We start from the raw sequence: 18,958 nt of genomic DNA, 5'->3' as shown, positions 1-18,958 counted from the left end.
CATCGCTGGATGACTCCAAGAGGCACCACGGGTCCAAGCTAGCATCAACCTGTTTCAAACAAGGTGCCACAGGTAGGGCAGGAGAAGGGGCTGGGGCAGGGGCGGGCAGGTGGCAGGGCTGAGCTCACCCCCTCCACAGCTGAGCTCCTGGTGCAGGGGCCTTGGACTCAGGGCCTACCTGGCCTCTGAGCCTCCCTGGGGCTGTGAGAGGGATGTGCCTGCTGTGCTGGCTTTGTGTCCTCTGTGCTCCTGGCCCAGACCTGTGATCCTACAGCAGTGGAGCCCAGTCATGGATGCTGCCACCCCTGGTGCATGTGCCTTCTCTTCTCTGCTCTCTCTCTCTCTCTGCCCCCACTTCTCACCCAGGCTTCCCAGCCCCTGCTGCACAAGTATGCCAGTTCCCCTGTGCCCCTGTCTGCAGCAACTATGTGCCCCTTCAGCCACGCCTTGTCCTCCCCTCAGTCACACTACTTCCCCACCTCGGCCATGCTCCTGCCCCTGGCTTTGTGCTGCTCTGACTCTTCCTTAAGGCTACCAGGCCATGGCAGAAGCAGCCTCACCTCAGCTCAGGGCTTCCCCCCAACCCAGGCAGCTGTCTGGGGAAATTGAAGATCCCCTCAGCCCAACCACTGGGGGAGACTCTTCTCCATCCACCCCACAAACCAAGCAGGTGCAAGGTAATGCTCTGAGTTTTTGTGTGTGTGTGTGTGTGTGATTGTCCTCTCAAGGACTCAGAACATTGAATCTTTTGGGATGACAGCACACAGCACACTTATAAAAATGGAAAGGCTTGCAAAAAATTATATTAAGTGAAGTAAGCCAAGCCCAAAGAAATATAGGTCCCATGGTTTCTCTTCTTTGCAATATCTAGTATATGTATGAGTCAAGCAGAAAAGGTCAGATAATGTGATGTTAGGAAAATGAAACCTTAGATATGTATTTAAATGTTTTCTTTCTTTCATGCATTTGCTTCTAACTCATTTATAAGATTTTTTCTTTGTTGCTTTGTATGTCCCTCCCCCAAAGCATATCCCTTGCTTCTAATATATTTGATGTTGGTATAATTTGTGGAGGAAATGGGAAAAAACAAGTCGTTTAAGGATACAGGTGGACCCGTTGCAACTATGAGAAGTACATGTTGTCATGTGGAAAACAAACTTTACAACTTTGGTGCCGGGGTGGGGGGGTGGGAGGGAATTGGGTGGGGGAATGGGGGAGGCTGGGAAGGGATGTGAAGGGTAAACAAAGGAGGAGGCTGCAATAATTGATAAGAAATGTACTCATTATCTTGCCCATGTAATTGTAACCCCTCTGTACAGTATGTTCACAAAAAATTAAAATTAAAATAAAAAAAAGCAGTAAGAACCCTGTGTAATGGATTCAGCACAATGTGCCTTTTGAAGGACTCAGCACATAGATACTTTTGGAATCCTCATGGTAATTTAATTACCAATAAGATTAGACATGCCATTTTGACATCACTAAACTTAAATATCATAATATTATGGCATTATATATCATAGTGACATTAGAGACATATTGTGAATTCCTATTCTGTGATTTCATTTTATTACAAGCTAGCAATATTGGTGGATATCAGAAATCTATTGTGACCTCAAAGCCATTATGACATGAAAATTACTTTGTGACATCACAATGCCATTGTGATATCATTAACCTGTTCTGACATCACAAACCTGTCCTGTCCATTGTTACCTCATCACCAATGTGACATCACAAAGCCATTGTGATATCACATTGCTATTGTGACATTACAATCACCTTGATACCTCCCAAACCCATTATGACATCTTTAGCACCTTTGAAAAAACACATGGCCTTTGTGACATCACAGTCCCTTTGTGTATCGATATCCTCATTGTGAAATATCAATTGAGATCAGATATGCCATTGTAATATCACAAAGCATTTACAATATAATCATTGGTGTGACATCACATTGTCATTATGAAAACAGGTCATTGTGACATCACAAATCTGTAATGACATCATACCAATATGACACCACATTGTCATTATGACAACATATATACATTATGAAGGCCTATTATGTGATTTCGTTGTATGTCAAATTGGGTTCATATCAAACACATTTGGACTTCATAACCATTGTGATATGACAATCCCTTTGTGATATAAGATTGCCATTGTGGTGTCTCTAAACTGTGACAACTCAAACATGCACTGTCCTCATAAGTTTTGTGACATGTTGCCACTGTGTTATGCCCATTGAGAGCTCAATCTATTTTCAATCTCATATTATTTCAGGTATGACATTAAATATTAGAAATATACTGTGATAGTATGAATATTGTGACATCACACTGCTAGACGTAATGACCATTGTGTCACATTGTCACATCACAAATCTGTTCTGACTTCATCACATTTGGGCCAACAAATGACTTTGGAATCCTCACAATCCCATTCTAAACTCATATACTCATTATGAGTTAATGACAATTGAGGTCTGAAATGCCATTGTCACATCACCAAACTACTGCGACATCACAAAACTATTTTGAACTCATCACTATCATGGCATCACTAACTAATTGTGATATAACAACACTCTTATGACATTATAATTTGACATCATATTGCAATTGTGATATTACTGAACCCTCATGCTTTCCCAAACCTATTATGATCTTATCACATCTTAGAAAATTATGGCCTTTGAGACATCAAGCTCCTTCCGTGAACTTGTATCATTGTGAACTTGTAGCAATTGAAAATTGAAATAAGATGTGATATTGCAAACTAGTTTTCACATCACTAAGCCATTTTTATATCATTAACACTTTGACAACCAGAACCTGTTAGGAACCCTAGCACTTTTGACAAAAAACATGGCCTTTGTTTCATCACAGTTCATTTGTATATGTCATTGTGACTTCATCCTCATATCCTCACTATAAACTAATGGCAATTAAGATCTGACATGCCATTGTGACATCATAAACCCTTTGTGACATTATCACCAGCGTGACATAAGACTGTCATTATGACACCATCAGCTCATTGTGACATCACCAAGCTACAGTGACACATAGCATTATGTCATCGCATTGCCATTTTGCTGTCATAGACACATTGTGAATGTATATCTTGTGATTTCATTCTATTTCAAATGTGGCATATCAGTTGATATCAGAAGCACATTGTGACCTCATAACCATTGTAAGATAATAAACCCTGTGTAACATCATAACCAGTATGACATTATATTGTTGTTATGACATCTTTAGCTTATGTTGAAATCACAAAATGATAATGACAGTATAGCATTTGGCATTGTCATTGTGACATCATTGTCACATTATGAATGCCAAATCTGTGATTTCATTGTATTTGAAATGTGACATGTGGGTTGATATCAGAAACTCATGGTGATGTCATTACCATTGTCTCATAAAAGTCCCTTTTTGACATCAATTTGGCAATGTGACATCACACTGGCAATGTGATGCTAGTAAGGCATCGTGATATCACAATGTTCATGAACTCACAATGGATTCCTGGTATCAACCAACATGCCACATTAGAAATAGAATCAAATAACATAATAGGCAAACACAATGTGTCTATGACATCAGAATGCCAATGTGATGTTGCAATGCTATTATGTCATTGTAGTTTTACATGTCAAAATGAGCATTATGATGTCATAATGGCAACATGATGTCACAATTATGATTATGTCAGAAAGGATTGGTTATGTTTCAATGGTATATCTTATGTCAGTTTTCATTAGTTCCCCATGAGGATATGCATACAAAAAGGTTCTGTGTTGTCACAGAGGCCATGTGTGTTTTCAAAGGTGGTAAGAGGTCATAATAAGTTTGGGATGGCCCAATGTGATCCATAATGTCACAATGGAAATGAGATATCCCATTAGGTTTTTGATGTCACAGTGGTGATGAGGTCACAACGATTTTGTGATGTCACAGTTTGTAATATCAGAATGATATATCAAATTTCAAGGACTCATAATTCAATATGAGGATACCAGGTGATAGAAGAAGCTCCATAGTATGAGGTCATACTATGTGAAAACCCAATGGGACAGTGATTTCACAATGACAATGTGATATCTCACCATCATGTTATAAGAATGTTTTGATGTCACAATTGATGATGTAATACTGATGAGGAGGTCGCAATAGATTTGAGATGTCCCAAGGGGTTGGTGATGGCACAATGCCATGTGGGATCTCAATTGTCATTAACACACCATGAGTCTATGAGTTTGGGAAGGGATTCTGATGTCAGCAAAGCATATGTAGTCAAAAAGGTGAAGAACCAACAGATCTGAGATGTCACAAAGTGACATAATGGTTATGATGTCCAGCGGTGTGATATCATGATGTTACACTGGATTTTAGATATCTCATGTCATATCTGAAATACGAGGTCGAACACAGATTTTCAACTCACAAATGGCCTAAGATATCACAATGGCATGTCACAAAATTATGAGAACAGGAGATGTATTTGATGTCACAGTGGGTTAGTGATATAACAAAGGGAATGTACTGTGACAAAGAAATTTAGATGTCACATAGGTTATGAGTTCACAATGGTTTCCTGATATCAACGCAGATGCCACATTTCAGATAGAATGAAATCAAAGAATAGGCATTCAAAATGGGTCTATGACATGAAAATGATAATGTGATGTCAAGGCAGCAATGAGGATAGTATATGTACTCATTACCTTGCTCGTGTAACTGTAATCCCCTGTACACTGTATTTACAATAAAAAAAACTCACAGAAGAAACAAAAGAAAAATATGGTATCGTGTCATTGGGGTTTGGTGATGTCACAATGAATGGTGGTGTCATAATGATAATGTGATTTCACAGTCATAATTATTGCACAAAGTATTTGTGATGATACAATGCTATATGTGATAACAATTTTCATTAGTTCACTATGAAGATATGAGTACACAAAGGGTCTGTGATGCCACAGAGGTCATGTGTCTTTTTTTCATTTTTTCATGTTTTGTTTACTGTGAAAAAACTGTACAGAGGGGTTAAAATTACATGGGCAAGATAATGAGTACATTTCTTATCAAACATTGTAGACTCCTCCTTTGTTTCCCCTTCCCATCTCTTCCCATCCTCTCCCTGCCCCTCCACCCAATCCTCCCCGCTCCCCCTCCTCCCCCAATGAAAGTTCTAAAATTTGTTTTCGACATAAGGACTTGTATATCTCAAGAGTTCACAATAGCTTTGTGATGTCACAATGTGATTGTGAAGGCACAACAGCAATGTGATGTCACAATGGTTTTGTGATGTTACAGTGGTGATAAGGTCACAATGAGTTTGTGATGTCATTATGAGTTTGTAATATCACAATGACATTTCCAATTTCAATTTCTACTAGTTCACAATGAGGAAACAATTTCAAAGAAAGAAAAGCTCCAAATACCATGAGTTTTTAGACATAATTTTTGCGATATGCTGCCATTAGGATATTTTAGGCCTTTAGTAAGTTTATAATCTGTTTTCAAACTCATAATAATTCAGGTATGACATATGATATCAGAAATTGACTCTGACATGAACATTGTGACATCACATTGATAGACATCAAGAACATGGTGTCACATTGTGAACTTACAAATTTGTTAGGGCTTCATCACTTTTGTGCCAACACATGACTTTGGAGACAACACAGTCCCTTTGTGAACTCATATTTTCATTGCGAATTAATGACATTTGAGATCCGGCATGCCATTGTGACATTTTCAACAAATTGTGACAGCACAAACCTATTATAGTAGAAACACATTGTGATCTAATAGCCATTGTGGTAGCACAATCCTTGCATGACCCCATATTTCGATAGTGATATCACTAACCCAATGTGAAATTCCAATCCTCTCATACCCAATCCAGGTATGAAATGTGATACCCGAATCCAGTGTGACATCTTGATCATGGTGACATAACACTGATAGATGTTATGAGCATTTTGTCACAGTCTGACAACACACACCTGTTAGGACTTCATCACTTTTGTGACAACGCATGCCTTTGGAGACATCACAGTCCCTTTGTGAGCTCATATACTCATAGTGAGTTAATGACAATTGAGATCACATGTGTCATTTTGATATCACCAACACATTGTGACATCACACACCTCTTGGAAACTCATCACCAGTGTGACATTACCAATTGTGGTATCAAAACATTATAAAGTCATCATATTGCAGCATCACATTGCCATTGTGATGTCACTGTTCACTGTGTTTTCAAAAACCTACTGTGTCTTCACAGCATTTCAGAAAATTCATAGCCTTTTATACTGCAGTCTTCTTCTGTGAACTCATATCCTCATTGTGAAAGAGAAGCAACTTAAATTGGACATGCGATTATGAGATGTGACTTCACAAAATTATTTGATTTCATCACCAATGTGACATCATAAACCCCTTGTGAGCTTTCGTTGCCATTTGACATCACTATCACATTGTGACATCCCAAACCTATTAGGACCTCTTAGCACCTTGAAAAAACACATGGCCTTTGTGACATCACAGTCCTTTTGTTTAACTATACCCTCATTATGAACTGAAAATTGATACAAACATGCCATTGTAACATCACGAACCCTTTGTGACAACACAAGTGTGACATAATATATTGTCATTATGGCAGCATCAACTACTTTTGACATCACAAATCTACAATGACAAGATAGCATTATGAGATCCCACTGCCATTGTGATGTTATAATAAGTTTATGAATGCCTGTTTTTAATCTTTTTTTTCCGTTGTGGGGCTTGAACTCTGCGCTTGGGTGCTGTCCCTGTTCTTCAGCTCAAGGTGAGCACTCTATTGCTTCAGCCACTGAGCCACTTCTGGTTTTCTAGTGGTTTTCATTGGAGATAAGAGTCTCATAGACTTTCCTGCCTGAGCTGGCTTTGAACTGCGATCCTCAGATCTCAGCCTCCTGAGTAGCTACGTTTACAGGCATGAGCCACTGGCGCCCGGCTTTTTCATTCTATTTCAAATTTGACATGTGTGTTGATATAAGAAACATAATGTGACCTCATAACCATTGTAACATAATAAATCATCAGTGATATCAAATTGTCATTATGACACCATCAGCTCATTGAGACATCACCAAACAACAATGGCATCATAGCATTATAAATCACTGTGACATTGTTATGACGTAACAGTGTGAAGGCCTATTCTGTAAATTCACTCTGTTTCAGAAACCCATTTTGACCATATAACCAATGTGATATCACAATCCTTTGTGACATAACATTGCCATTGTGATATTATTAACTTGCTGTGCCATCACAACCAGTCCTGAACTTGCAAGTTTTGTGACATGCTGCCATCATCATATAGTAGGGCATTTGTGAGCTCATAATCTGTTTTCAATCTCATATTTCTGGTATGACATGTGATATCAGAAATCCCTTATGACATCATACTGCCAGATGTAACGACCATTGTGTCACATTGTGACATCACAAAGCTGTTAAAAAGGCATCACATTTGTGACAACACATGCCTTTGGAGACATCACAGTCCCTTTTTGAACTCATATATTCATTATCAATTAATGACATTTGAGATATCCCATGCCACTCTGACATCATGAACCTATTGTGACATCACAAACTTATTGTGACCTTATCACGAGAATGGTATCAACAACTAATTGTGGTATCAAAGCATTATTTTGACATTATATTGTGGTATTGGCATTGTTATTTCACTGTCCCATTGTGTTTTTACAAACCTATTATGGCCACATCACATCTTAAATAATTCATGGCCTTTGAGACTTCAAGCTCTTTCTGTGAACTCGTGTACATATTACCTCTAAGGCAAGGAGACAAACCATTGAGTCACATTTAATTCAATAAATCTATTTACACTAGAAAGGAGACTGTGATTACCTTATCCTGAACTGTATAACCAGGTCCAAGATCAGCCTTGACCACCAAACCTCAGACCTCCAATGGGCAGCCCCGCCCTATCTTAATTGGTCTGCAAACCACCAGCCAAAAAATTATGAGTTTCAAAGCTCCAAACCACAATGGGCAAGGCTTTTAACTTTTCCATTACTCCCTACTTCACTACAGACCTGTTATTCCTTTCTGGTCTTTCTCTTTTTCCCTTCCACCATTTCCTTCTTCTCTTCAGGCCTCTCCAGGCTCCACAGGCCTACACTACTCTGCCCTAATGACCACTTTTCTGCTTCCTCTCTTCTCAGGTTTTTCCCTTCCTGCTGTCTTACCACTTTCTTCCATCCGGGTAGCTCTCATTTTTATCTCCCCTTCCAATTCTCTGAAAATGCAACTTATACATAGGTTGTACCCGTCCTCACTCCAATGGGTCTTCTGCCTAACAGTTTTCAACCGTCACTTCTCAAACTGCCCAATGTTCAATCACTTCTTGACAGCTCACCATGTGAGGCTTGACACCTTGACCTTTGGTGGCATTCCCCACACTCTCTGGTGGGCCAGGCCAAGAATTTACAAAAATTAATGGCTCCGACAGATAATTCTGTCTCCACTGGTTATTACAGTATCCTCATAGTGAATTAGAAGAAATTGAAATTGTATATGTCGTTATTATATTACATACTTGATGAGACATCACTAACCCATTGTGACCTCATCACTGCGATGACATCATAAACTCATTGTGATATCACATTGCCATTGTGCCACTATGATCACATTGTGACATCCCAAACCTATTATGACCTCAGAAGCTTTGAAAGAAAGCATAGCTTTTGTGACGTCACAGGCCATTTGTGTACCCATAGCCTCATTTTAAGATAATGAAGATTGAGATCATACATGCCTTTTTAACATCGCAAAAACTTTGTGACATCATTACCAGTGTAGCATCACATTGTCATTATGAAAACATCAGCAAATTAGGACACCATAAAACTATGACACCATAGCATTACGACATCATATCGTCATTGTGATGTCACAGATATATTGGAATGCCTATTCTGTGATTCCATTCTATTTCAAATGTGACAGGTGTGTTGATATCAGAAATATATTGTGACCACATAATTATTATGACATCACAATACCTTGATGACACCACATTGCCATTATGATATCACTAACCCACTGTGACATCACAAACCTGTCCTATTCTCATAAATTTTTTGACATGCTACCGGTGTGATCTCTTCGGCATCACTGAGTTCATAAATTGTTTAACTCATACTTCAGGTATGACATGTGATATCAGAAATCCACTGTGACATCATGACCACTGTGACATCACACTGCCAGATGTCATTACCACTGATTCACATTGTGATATCACAAACCTTTTAAGACTCATTACACTTGTGCCAACATATGCCTTTGGATACATCATTATCCCTTATGAACTTATATAATCATTGTCAATTAGAGATCTGGCATGAGATTATGACATCACCATCCCATTGTGAAATCACAAACCTATGTGACCACATCACCTGTATGGATCACCATTTGTGACTTCAAAACAATACTATCTCATGTAATGGTAACATCACATTGCCAATGGGATATCTCTGTCCCATTGCATTTTCACCAATCTATTATATCCTCATAATATTTTACAAAATTTATGGCCTTCCTGACTTCTAGCTCCTTATATGAACTTGTATCTTCATTGTGATCTAGTAGAATGAAATTGGACATGTAGTGGTGATATTACAAATTCATTGTGACATCACTATCCAAGTGTGACCTTATGACCACTGTGACATCACAAACCCATTGTGACATCACACTGCCATGATTACCTTCTGATATCCCAAACCTGTTGTGATCTCTTAGCACTTTGAAAAGGCACATGGTGTTTGTAACACCACAGTTCTTTTGGGTAACCATATCCTCATTATGAACAAAGGACAACTGACATCAGACATGCCATACCATTACAAACTCTTTGTGACATCATCTACAGAGTGAGATCACATTGTGGTTAGGATACCATCAGCCCACTGTGACATCCCAAAATGACAATGACATCATAGCATTATGACATTACATTTTCATTGTGAGGTCATAGAGACAAAGTGATTGCCTATTCTGTGATTTCATTCTATCTCAAATGTGGCATATAGAAACCCATTGTGACCACATCACCATAGAGCCATTGCAATCCCTTTGTGACCTCATATTGATATTGTGATATCATTAACGCAATGTAACATCACAAACCTGTCTTGTCTTCATAAATTTTGTAACAAGCGACTACCTTGATCTGGGCTGGATGCCCAGAGCTAATTGCAGCCTCAACCATGAACCCTCAGACCTCAAAAGAGCAGCCCAACCATTTGTTAACTGGTCTTCAAACAATCAACCTCCAAAATAATCATCTCCAAAGCTCCACACTTCAAAGACAGGGCTTTTCCTTTCTCTTCATCCTCCTTCTCTACAGACATGTCCTACCTTTCAGGTCTTTTCATTTTTTCCTTCCACAATTCCCTTCTTCTCTACAGGTTGCTGTACTCTTGACAGGCCTTCCCTGCCCTGTCCAGGTGGCCAGGTGCTGTCCTTTACCTCCTGCTCTCCCTCAATTTCCTCTTCTCCCATATCTTTACCCTCTTGCAGTCTCATCACTTCTTTCCTTCCAGGTCTTTCCCCTTTTTCTTCCCCCTTCTGTTGCTCTGAACATGCAACCTATATATAGGCTGTACCCTGCCCCCACTAAAATATGTTTCCTGCATAACACTTTTCAATCATCACTTCCCAAATGTCCATGCCCAATAACTTCTTGGCAGCGCACCATGTGGAGCTTAACGTCCTATCTCTTCAGCAGCATGTCCTGCCCACTCCAGCGGCATGCACCCCCCTGTCTGGTGGTCCAGACCAGGAGGTCATGATGACTATCTGTTCCCGTGGATTATAGGGGTACTGCTGGTAATTACAGTGTCCTGATGGTGAACTAGTAGTGATTGAAATTGGACAAATAATTGTGATATTACAAACTCATGACCTAACTAACCCATTGTGACCTCAAAACCACTTTGACATCATGAACCCATTGTGACATCACATTGCTGTTTAGACACCAGGATCACATTGTGACATCCCAAATCTATTATGACCTCTTATAACCTTCGAAAAATACATAGCTTTTTGACATCACAGTGCCTTTGTGTACACAAACCCCACTGGGAAATATTGACAATTGAGAATCAGACATGACATTTTAACATCAAAAAGTTTGTGAGGTCATCACAACTGTATATAAAATTATAATTTCACATTGTCATCGTCATATCATCGACACATTATGCATGCCTTTTCTGTGACTTCATTCTACTTCAAATGTGGCATATAGGTGCATATCATAAACAAATCATGAACTCATAACCATTATGACATCACAGTCCCTTTGCACATCACATTGCCATTGTGATATCACTAACACACCGTGATATCACAAACCTATCGTGTCATCATAACTTTTATGACATGCCTTTTTTCCTCATAATATGTTGACAACCTCATTAAATTTCACATATGACATTTGATATCACAAATTCCCAGTGACATCATGACCATGGTGACATCACCCTGCCAGATATCATAACCATTGTGTCAAATTCTGACATCACAATACTTTTAGGATTTCAATATGTGACAACACATACTTTTGTAGGAACCACAGTCCCTTTGTGAACTCTTATACTCATTGTAAGTTAAAGACAATTGAAAACAATCATGTCATTGTGACATTGCCAGCACATTGTGACATCACCAATCTTTTGTGACTTCATCACCAATGTGGCATCATCAACTATTTGTGACACCAAAACAATATTCTGACATGATGTAGTGAGTTGTCATTGCCAAGTTGATATCACTGTCCCACTGTGTTTTCAAAAACCTAATATGACCTCATAACATTTTTAAAAAATTCATGTCCCTTAGGAATTCAAGCTCCATCTGTGAACTTATATGCACATTGTGAAATAGTAGCAATTCAAATTGGACATGTGTTTGAGATATTACAAAATCATTATAGCATCAAAAACCCATTGTGACCTCATCACAACTGTGAATCATAAAGCTATCATGACCCCTAAGTACATTTGAAAACACATAAATCATTTGTGACATCACAGTCCCTTCGTGTACCTTACCCTCAATTTGATCACATGACAATTGAATTCATATATGCCATTGTAACATCACAAACCCTTTGTGAATCCATCACCAGTATGACAACATATATTCATTATGACACCATCACCTCCTTGCAACATAACCAATTTAGAATGACCTCATAGCACTATGATATTATATTGTCATTATGAGGTAATAGACCCATTGTAAATGTCTATTCTATTTCATTCTATTTTAAATGTGGCATGTGGGTTGATATCAGAAAATCATTGTGATCTCATAAGTATATGGCATCACAATCACTGTGACATCACAGTGCCATGGTGATATCACTTACACACTGTGATATCACAAACATGCCCTGTACACATAAGTCTTGTGACGTGCTGAAATTGTGATGTCTTAGGCCCTTTATGAGCTTGTAATCTGTTTTCAAACATAATATTTCAGTTATGACATGTGATATCAGAAATCCACTGTGACATCATGACCATTGTGACATCATACTGACAGACATTATGACCATTGTGTCACACTATGAGATCACAATCCTCCTAGAACTTCATCACATTTTTGACAACACATGCCTTTGGAGATACCACAGCCCATTTGTGAACTCATATTCTCTGTGATTTCATGACAACAGAAACTTTATGCCATTTGGATATCACCAACCAATTGTGACATCATAGACCTACTGTGACCACTTACCTGCATGGCATCACCAACTAAATGTGACATTAAAACTTTTTGTGATGTCACAATGTGACACGATGTTCATGACATCTGTCAGTGTGATGTCACAATGGTCATGATGTCACAGTGGATTTCTGGTATCTCGTGTCATACATGAAATATGAGGATGGAAATAAATTATCAGGGCAAAAAGTTCTAAGATATCACAATGTCAGCATGTCACAGAAGTTATGAGGATAGGAGAGGTTTGTGATGTCACATGGTATTAGTTATATCACAATGGCATTGTGATGTCACAACCTGATTATGATGTCAAAATGGTTATGTAGGTACAAAAATGTGTTTCTGATATCAACTCTCATGCCACTTTTGAAATACAATGAAATCACAGAATAGGCATCCACAAGGTGTCTATGATGTCACAATGACAATTGTTGTCATAATGTGATTATGTCATTGAGTTTGGTGATGTCACAATGAGCTGATGCTCTCATAATGAAAATGTGATGTCACACTGTTGAGGATACCACAAACACTTTTTGATGTTACAATGGCATGTCTGATCTCAATTGTCATTGGTTTACAACAAGGATATGGGAAGACAAAGGGACTGTAATGTTGAAAAGGGCATGTGATTTTTCAAAGGAGCTAAGAGGTCATAATAGATTTGAGGTGTCACAATGGAATCATGATGTCACAATGACAATATTGCCACAATGGGTTTGTGATGTCGTGCTAATGATGATGTCAAAATGGGTTTGTGATGTCACAACGAGTTGGCAATATTACAATCAAATTTCCAATTTCAATTGCTACTAGTTCACAAGGAGGATACTGTAATAATCATCAGGGCCTCGATAATCTATAGAGTCCAATAATCAGTCTGGCCCCATCTCCTGGCCAGCTGGAGAGGACAGGGCATTCTGTGGGAGGGGCTGGTACATTAATCACCAAGTGTTGAGCTGTTAAGAAGTGATTAGGCTGTGGGGAGTTTTGGATGTTACAGTAGAAAACTGTTGGCAGTTGGAGTGGAGAAGGGCTACAGACTTTATATATGCTGCTTGTTCAGATCAATGGAAGGGAGATAAAAAATGAAAAGTTCTGGAAGGAAGGAAGTGGTGTGATAGAAGAAGGGGAAAGGCCTGAGAGGAGAGAGGAAGTTGAGGGAGAGCAGGAGGTGAAGGATGGCAACTGACGACCCAGGCAAAGCAGTTCAGGCCTGTGGAGAGTAGAGAGGCCTGAAGAGAAGAAGGAACTGGTAGAAAGGAAAAAGGTAAAGACTTGAAAGGACGTATAGGTCTGTAGCGATGGAGAGACAAAGGGAAGGGGACAAAAAGGCTTGCCCTTTGATGTTTGGAGCTTTGGATATCATAATTTTGGGGGTTGGTGGTTTGGAGAACATTTATTATACTAAATGTGTCTCGATGGATTCTCTTGAACACTAGAGGTCCTAATTTTTGGAGACCCCATGGAGATTAATCCGTTTGGATGGCATCAGGCCTTGGCCCAGGGAAAATTCCCCATAGGTGAGAGTGTCAGCCTTCAGGGCCTCGAGTGTTTGTCTCCAGAGGACAAACATGGACAAAAATCATGTAGGTACCTTTAGGGGTGCATCTAGGCAAGCTTGCCAGCCTGTTTTTGGAACCCCCTCTAGAGGTCATTTGTGGCTTCCTTGGGAAACCATCTGGAACCTCCTTGAGAGGTCATGTAGGGCTTCCTTGGGAAGCCATCTGGAACATCATCAAGACTGCATCTGCAACTTCCTTGAGAAGCTATCTAAGACCTACCCTGGAGGTCATCTTGGGCCTTCTCCAGTGGCCATCTTGGAATTTCTCCAGAGGTCATCTAGGGCTTCCTCAGGAGGCCACCTGAGACCTATTCAAAAGTAGTCATTGGGGATTCCTTAATTGCCAACTTAGGACGACCTCCTCCTGAGGTCATGTGGAGCTTCTTTGGGAGGTCATCTCGGGTTACCGTGATGAAAAATCTGACTTTCTTCAGACGTCATATAGGACTTCCTTGGGAAGCTATATAGGACCTTCTCTGGAAGTCATCTGTCGCTTTCTGAAGAGGGTTATGTGGAACGTCCTCTGGAGTTCATATGTTGCCTCCTTGAGTGGCCTTCTGGGAGCTACTCAAGCGGTAATCTCAGCCTTATTCAGAGGACATCTGGGGCCTCATTTGGAGGTCATCTGACACTACCTTGGGAAGCCATTTGGAACCTCCGTGAGAGGTCATCTAGGGCCTCCTAGGGAGGATATATGTGAAATCCTCCAGAGGTCCTCTGCAGCATCCTCAAGAGGCAATCTGGGATGTTCTCTCTGTCATCTGTGATCTCTGCAGAGGTCAAAATTGAGTGGTGTGGGACATGTGAGTTAAGTGTCTATGGCTCTTGGTCTGTGTGTGTATGCTGATAGTTCTATCTGTGTCCTGTATGCACCTCTGTTTACTCCTTTTCTCAGGATGGGAGAACAGGCCTAAAGTTGTCATATCCAAAAAATATTCTCCCCCAGGTTTACAGAATCCTTCAGAGGAAGATGCACTGATGTACTCTCTCTCCTATTCTTTGCCATCAGCACATCTAATCTCAAGTCCTCCCATACCAAAAGTGATTACTTGTACCAGCCTGAGGTGTTACAATGTGGTATGTTACCCTTATTACCCTAGAGACAGGAACATGGAAGAGATGGTGGGCAGGCCCCCTTTCTAATATATTTTCCCTTTACAACTAGTGACCTGTATAACTGGAAACAGCAAAATCCATCCTTTTCAGAAAAAATAAAACCAGGAGCTCATTAAATCATTAGAGGCAGTAATTTTCACACACAAGCACATCTGGGATGAGGGTCAGCAAATTTTACAGGTGTGTTTCACCTGGTAGGAAAGGGAATGAATCCTGCTCAGTGACTTAAAGTTGGTCCTTGGAACACACAGTACCCCCACTATTGAACCAGACCATTTGGAACAAATCTTTCCAGAGATTTACTCAGGCTGAGACTAACAGCGATCGAGGTATGGAGGTGTTTACCAATAATTGCCAGGTTCGGTTAGCAGGGATACCACAGTGGCTAGAAAGCCAAATCATCAATCTAAGTTGAGTGAGATGGGACAGTTCCCCAGTGAGTACTCTAATTCTTTTCTGGAACTTCTCCCAGAAGCCTATAGGACCTATAGGCCTATAGATCTTGAAGCCCTGGAGAATCAAAGATCCCTACACATGGCCTTTGTTACCCAGTCAGGCAAAGATATTAGAAGAAAGCTTCAAAAGTTTCAAGGTTTTGAGGGAAAGGTGTATTTTAAGTTGGAAATGGTTGCCCAGTGGGTGTTTGATAACAGAGATAACCTGGAAAAAAAGAGTCTAAGAAGGGAGTTTGAATTTTGGTAGGAGCACCAGAATAGGGATCAAGAAACCTTTGGCAAAGACAGTAAAATTCATTTGAAAATGGCAGTAGGGAACCTCTAGGATTAAACCAGTGTGCTTATTGCAAGCAAAATGGACATTGGGAAAAGGAATGTCCAAGGAGGAGAAAGACAGAAAATGACAAGTAAGTAATCACATTAACCACCTGGAAAATGTATTCATATCTCTGGAGAAACATGCAAAGGAGCTTGGGGTCCCGAATTCCAACTGTGTTCAATTTAAAAAGCTGCCCTCTGAACTTAAGAAGAAATGTGGTAAAGAAAAAATTCACCCACTTCTAACTCAAAACACAGGCTTATAAAAGATTGAATCTCCTATAGGTGCCAGCCATAACCCACCAAGAGGTTAAAAACCACATAGAGCACACAGGAGAAAACCGAATTATTTAACATGAAGAAAAGATTTGAAAATATAAATTAGGAACTTGTGCGAGTCAAAAATGAGAAGAAAATCCTCAAAAGGAACCTAGAAAACACTCAGAATCAAATGAAATTCAAGTACATTAGCCTGGATGAGCATGAGGCGAATTAGGAGACTACAGGTCAGAGGCCAACAGAAGCACAGGACAGCAATGCCACCGTCCTTGCTAACCACAAGTGAGGCCAAGGAAAGATCTTGATGCTGCATTAAGAAATCATAGCCATGAAAAAAGAGCTGGACCTGATAAAAGAATGTACATGTTGATTATTAGCATTGAAGGGTGTCACCAGAAATTCAAGGCAACAGAGAAAGAAGGAAAGAGTAGTTAGCAGAGAAGACAGGGGAGTGCTCTGTCATAGAAGATCAGGCCAAGAAAAGTGAACAGGAAAATATCAGGCTGAAGAAAGAGATTGTTACTCTTCAGAAAGATTTAAAGGACCACATGCTCTGATAGAGAATGCCGGGGAAAGGGAAAGAGCATTGGGAAGAAAAACAGAAAAGCTAAACAAACATTTGAAAGATCTGTCAAAAAATTACACTGAAGTGGAAAACCAGAAAGAGAAAATACTAGAGTAAAAGGCCAAAAAACTGCTGAGACCTTCACCCTAAATGTAATGCAGAAGCATCGAGTCCCAATGGAACAGATGGAGGTGGGAAAAAATACCTCTCAATAGCACATTTGTGAACTTAAGGGATGAGTTGAAGAGCAAGAAAAGGTCATGTGAGAAGGAGCAGCAGTTGGCCAGTCAAAGGAACTCTCCTGTGACCCTGTCAAAATACTTGCAGGTTAAGGAGCACATTGAGAAGGAGAGTAAGATCATGAAAGCAAGTTTGAAAGAAAAGGAGCAGAATAAAATAGAAAAAGTCTCCAAGGTTCAGAGTTCTATACAGGAGTTAAACTAGAGACCCTAAGATACAGGGAAATATCTGAGCTTGGGAGACCACTCTAAAACCAGTGGGGTCTCTAGAGCTACTAGTTAATATCAAAGGAAGAAGCAAAAACAGTTGTAATAAGTGTGCAAGTGTTGACACTGACCTTGTGAAAAATGCATACAGGCTTAAGCTTTCTGTCAGTTTACATGTAGATATTTGCATCCTGGTAAATTGCCCCAGGCCACTGCCTATAACTGTTCGAAAACCAGTGGGGCCTCAGCTTGACAATCCTTTGTAATGTTTGTAGGTAATTTCCAACAGGTAAATGCTGAAAAGCTGGAACATATGGAAACAATTCATATGTGAGGAACCTCAGATGGTGAATTTGGGAAAGTGGGCTTCACCGAGGTAAAGCCTGGAAAGTATGGTTATTGGTATCTGTTACTAATTGTGGACACTTTTTCAGGCTGAGCTGAGGCATGTGATAATTTCTTGATTTGGCTTACCTTTAGCTATGGGGTCCAAAGATGCCCCTTCATTCAGGGCCTAGGTTCTCAATTATTAACTAACACCCTAGGAATAAATTGGAAGTTACAATCCATTTATAGATCTGAGAGTTCAAGGGACTAGAAAGAATGAATATGACCTTAAAGGAAACATTAACTAAATTAAATACAGTGATTGACCATGGGTAGGTAAGCCTCCTGAACTTTGCTCTCCTTCGAGCAATATGTAGCCCTTATGTTAAAGGATTTAATCCCTTTGAAATACTTTAGGGTAGACCACCCCCTTTGATTGCTAAACTTGGAAAGGCTATATTAACAGAAATGTCGAACTACAATCTGCAGGCTTTACAACATATTCTTATATGTACCTAACCTTTGCTAACCAAGGCCCAGAGGTCACCTAAGAAAAACTCCACCTGAAGGGGAGGGCTCTGTCGGGACGAAGGAGGACACCTAGTGGAGGAACTGGAATAGGTGGGGAGATGGCAAACAGACAACTCACACACAAGAGGAGTGAATGCCAAGTGCATTTAATGCAGAGGATAACAAGCTTTTATAGCAAAAGTCTCCATGAGAAAGGGTAAAAGGTTACACAATCTTGCTGCAAGGCTTCGTTCTTGGGTGGTCACCAGCTGGTGGCCTGATCTTGTTTTTTGGATGACGAGTTATGATGATAGGCACTTGTTTTCAGCTTTACCTCTATTTTTAAGAAATACAATTGGTTTCGATGTTTATCACCTATTAACCATTACCCAGAGCATATGGGCAAGGTGCTGAACAGAAAGGCGTGAACTCTAGTACTTTATTATTACTTTTGTTTAGTTTTGTACTTTATGCATTTTAAATCTTTTCTAAGCAATTGTGCTTCTTTGCCA

This window comes from Dipodomys spectabilis, unplaced genomic scaffold, assembly GCF_019054845.1.
Source record: "Dipodomys spectabilis isolate Male_0828 unplaced genomic scaffold, ASM1905484v1 ptg000601l, whole genome shotgun sequence".
NCBI lineage: Eukaryota > Metazoa > Chordata > Mammalia > Rodentia > Heteromyidae > Dipodomys > Dipodomys spectabilis.
Note: the sequence above shows the minus strand (reverse complement) of the source record.